Genomic DNA, 4,503 nt, shown 5'->3' with positions numbered 1-4,503 from the left:
TAAAAATATAAAAAGAGTGTCCTGGAGAGGTGGCCAGCACTTGTTACTCCTGCAGAGGACTCAGTTCAGTTCCAGCACCTATATGCTAGTCAAGTGGCTCACAGCCACCTGTGACTCCAGCTCCAGGGAATCCAGTACCTACTTGTGGCCTCTGTGGACACCTTCACACACACACACACACACACACACACACACACACACACACACACACACACACTCATTTTTTAAGCTAGTCATGATGGCACAAATCTTTAATACCAGCATTTAAAATATAGGGTCAGGCCAGGCAGGTCTACAGAGTAGGTTCCAGGCCAGCCATGGCTACATAATGAGGACCTATCTCAAAAATTAACAAATCTTGTTTAAAGGGCTACAGATATAGCTCAGCCTAGAGTGCTTGCCTGATAATGTGTGTGTGTGTGTGTGTGTGTGTGTGTGTGAGAGAGAGAGAGAGAGAGAGAGAGAGAGAGAGAGAGAGAGAGAGAGAGAGAGAGAGAGAGACTGCCTGTGTGGACGTCTAAATGGCTTTTTGCAGCAACCAATTCCCTAAAAGCAGCAGCTCAGGGAGCCCTACCCAGCTGTATATTGTTAATCGCCATGTTGCTTGAAAATGCAATTCATTCTCCAGCAGAAAGTAACAAATTCCCATAAGCTTACTTACAACTTGCAGCTCTGTGTATCGGCAGGGCCAGCTCTCTGCTCAGGATCTCCTACGGCTAAGATAAGATGTCACCTCTTCCAGGTTCTCACTGAGGCTCAGGTACTCTTCCAAATGAATATGGTCACAGCCGAACCCAGAACCTTGTTCTTCCTGGCCAATGGCTGGCTCAAGGCTGCTTACAGCCCTTTACTATGTGACTCTGTAGGGCTTCAAGCTCTATACGAGCAACTTTCTCTAGCACTCAGCCCTCAAGTATCCCTGCTCAATAAGACTATGGCCCTTGGAAGAACTCACTTCATTAATTTAGCCTCAATGAGTGTATTCTGGCTAACACAACATTAATGGACTTGAGATCTTAATGATTTGGGCATTAGGTGGGCAACACTGCAGTCTAATGGTAGCTAGCCGCAATTTTACCTTCTTCAGCTTGTGTGTGTTAGGCAGTGTGTGTGTGCTTCTTTATGCCTACCTACTGAATGTGAGTTCCTGCCTGTGAGAGTTTGGAAGTCAGAGGTCGTTGTTAGGTATCTGCCTCTATTGTCTGCCACCTTAGGTTTTTGAGACAAGGTCTCTCACTGAACCCAGAACTTGTCATTTGGACAAGACTGGCCACATAAGCTCCCAGGATCCATTTCCCTTTGTCCCCTAGGGCTGAGATCTCAGACAGGCCACACACCCTTGTCTTTTACAGGGGTTTGTGAATCCAAATTTACATTTGTGCAGCCAAAGGATGCAAGACCAGCCTCAGCTACAAAGCAAGTGGGACCCTAGCCTGAGTTACCCGAGTCTTTCTCAAAACAAACAAAAAAGGGCTTAAGCAGATGGCTCAGTGTGTAAAGTGTTGCCTGAGTTCAGCTTCCCAGCACACACACAAAAGCTGAGCTTGGGGCACCCGGCTGAAGCTTCAGCACTGTGGGGTCAGAAACAGACACACCCTGACAGGCTCACATCCATACGCATATGTATAAAAATAGTCTTTAGTCAGGCACTGGCGGTGCTGTAAGAGTCCATGGTTTGTGAAGAATGATACCCTAGACTCAAATAGCATGCAACAGCAAAGAGTATTTATTCTGTGAAGAACCTGCATGCAGGGGTCCCATTTGTCTGGACGGAAGACAGACGTGTGGACTTTGCACAGGTATGCACAGGTCAATTTAATGCCTATTGGGCTAGGAGTGGGTGACTTACCGGTCTTTCCCTTGATTGGTTGTTTCTCTTTCCAGGCATTGGGAGAGTTTTACTGATTAACTATACTTGGCTCAAGCTAGGTGGTTGGGCAGCTTCTGCAGCTCCTGATTGGCTCTGGCAAACTATGTCCTCTCAGTGCATGGGTTTAAATCCCAGTACTGAGGAGGCAGAGGCAGAACCATCTCTGTGAGTTGAAGGCCAGCCTAGTAGTCTACAAAGTGAGTTTCAAGACAGCCAGGACAACACAGAGAAATCCTGTCTTAAAAAAACATAAATATAGATATATAGATAGACATATTGAAGGAAAGTAAGAAAGAAAAGAAAAGAAACAAAAAGCCAAATCTTTAAAAAGATAGTGGATTCTGAGTCATTTTTCTTCTACAGAGGATGTTAAGAGGGACTTCTGTCTCACTAAGCCATCTGTCTCTCCAGTCCCCTTTTGTATTTGTTGTCTGTGACAGTATCTCACGGAATCTAGTTAACCTTGACTTGTTGTATAGATGACAATGAGCTTGAACTCCTGATCCTCCTGACTCTACCTCCCTAGAGCTGGGATTTCAAGTGAGTTCGAAGCTACTCTGGGCTTATGAGATCCTACCTGGCACAAATAAAGAAATCTAGAGGCTGTGGATTTATCTCTGAGGGTAGAGGGTTTGCCTGCCTTCAGCAGCCCTGGCTTTGATTCCCCAGCACCATGGCAGCAGCAAAAGGATCTGAAATTCAAGGCCATCCTCAGCTATATAACAAGTCAAAGGCTAGCCTGAGCTATGTAAGATCACTGGCCAGAAGTACTGAGCATGAGAGGGGCAAATGTCATGATTGTGTGTGTGGCCACAAGAGTATTACTGCCCTCAACCTATCCAATGGGGCCCTGAGTCCCACTTGGCTCTTGCCTTTAAATGTCCTTTTCTAAGCTTCAAGGTGCTCAGCTGGAGCCTATAAGTAAGCAAGGAAGCTTAAGAGAATGCCTACTTTACACCCGTTTTCAAGGTGGAACCTGGAATTCTCGAGCTGCCCAATAAAACAGCCAGAACTGAGCTTCCATTATAGTAAGCATCCAATAGAAATAGAAAGCTCAGCCTGGGAGGCAGGCCCTGCCTGGTTGCCACAGTAATCTCCAGTGGGTTGCTTGGAGCTGAGAGCTTTCCTTGGGCCTGGAATGCAAGCTCCAGGTACCTACTGGGAATGTTTGGAGGGTGGCGAGGAATAGGCAGGGGAGGACCACGAGTAACTGATGGGGGCAGACCAGGCATGCTAATAGTGGATAGAGTGGTGGTCACAGGAAGAAAGGGTTCCTGCAGAGAAGCTGTTCTAAGAGGACCAGAAAGCAATTCTAAAGGCTAGGAAGGCTGCTGGAGAGGCTGAACAGGGGTTAAGAGCAACGGCTGCTTTTCCAGAGGTTCTACTTCCAACCTTCCCACAACAGCTCCCACCCATCAGTACCTCAGAGAGGTCCACAGACACACATGCCGACGAATGTCCATCGCATACAATACGACTTATAGTGTTTTAACGGTTAGGGGAAATGTGTTAGTCAGAGATGAGCAGTTGCCTTATCAGGAGACATAAACGAGGGTACAGGCAGACATGGGGAAGAGACGGGGTTTACGGGGGGGGGGTCAAAGGAGACATGTGATTAGCAGGGTGACGGGTGTATAGGTGAACCTCGAAGGAGTCACAGGGAGAGGTATAGGGACCTTTGAGAAGATGGTCACAGACATTGGAAGCCATGTGGCTGAGAATTTTAGAAGGGAATGAAGAATTCCTAATGAACGTCTTACAAAAAGTGATCCTGAGTCTTACTTGGTATTGTTTTCTGTTTCATGCACACAGGATTGTCTGCTTGTGTGTGTGTGTGTGTGTGTGTGTGTGTGTGTGTGTGTGTGTGTGCTCCTATGAAGGACAAGACCTGGAGCTTACTGTTTCTAGACTGGCTGTGCACCAAGGTGGGAATCAGCCTCTCTAGCCTTACAGTGCCAAGCTTACAGGCATGTACAAACATACCCAGAGTTCTCCTGGATCCTGGGGATCTGAACTCAGGTCCTCACACTTGTGTGATAGACTCTTTACCCTGAGCCATCCTCTCTGCCCTTGGGGGGTTGTTTGGTTAGTTTTGGGGGGTTGATGTTTGCTTGTTTGTTTTTAAGGAAGTTTTGGGGTAGTTCAGGCTGGCTTCCTACTAGCTAGCTACATAGCTGAGACCTCTTTGATTTCTCTTGCCTGGATTTCACCACTGTGGCCAGCTTTATTAATTGTATTTCCTTGGTTTAGGGTTTTGGAGACATGGTCTCATTATGTATCTCAGGATTATTTGGAACTCACAATCCCCTGCCTCTGCCTTCAGAGTAGTGAATGGACTAACATGTCAGTAAGACTCCCTCCTTCCCTCTCTCCCTCCCTCCTTCCCTTTCTCCTTCCCTCCTTCCCTCCCTCCCTCCTTTTCTCCTTCCCTCCTTCCTTCCCTCTCTCCCTCCTTCCCTCTCACCCTCCCTCCTTTCCTTTCTCCCTTCCTCCCTCCTTTTCTCCTTCCTTCCTTCCTTCCCTCCCTCCTCCCCTCCCTCCCTCCTTCTCTCTCTCCCTCCCTCCCTCCTTTTCTCCTTTCCTCCTTCCTTCCCTCCCTCCTTCCCTCTCTCCCTCCCTCCTTCTCTCTCTCC

The 4,503-nt window shown here is 47.5% G+C and overlaps 1 long non-coding RNA gene across 1 annotated transcript in view; it reads left to right on the top strand.

Annotated features, from left to right (window-relative positions):
* The first annotated feature begins 2,921 nt into the window (after positions 1-2,921).
* Positions 2,922-4,503, top strand: part of LOC116081442 — a 4,552-nt gene continuing 2,970 nt past the window's right edge. Inside the window, exon 1 of the long non-coding RNA XR_004114897.1 lies at positions 2,922-3,021. This is a non-coding gene — a long non-coding RNA (uncharacterized LOC116081442). The remainder of the gene's footprint in view (positions 3,022-4,503) is intronic.

This window comes from Mastomys coucha, unplaced genomic scaffold, assembly GCF_008632895.1.
Source record: "Mastomys coucha isolate ucsf_1 unplaced genomic scaffold, UCSF_Mcou_1 pScaffold11, whole genome shotgun sequence".
Classification (NCBI taxonomy): domain Eukaryota; kingdom Metazoa; phylum Chordata; class Mammalia; order Rodentia; family Muridae; genus Mastomys; species Mastomys coucha.
This window is presented reverse-complemented; position numbering and strand designations above follow the sequence as displayed.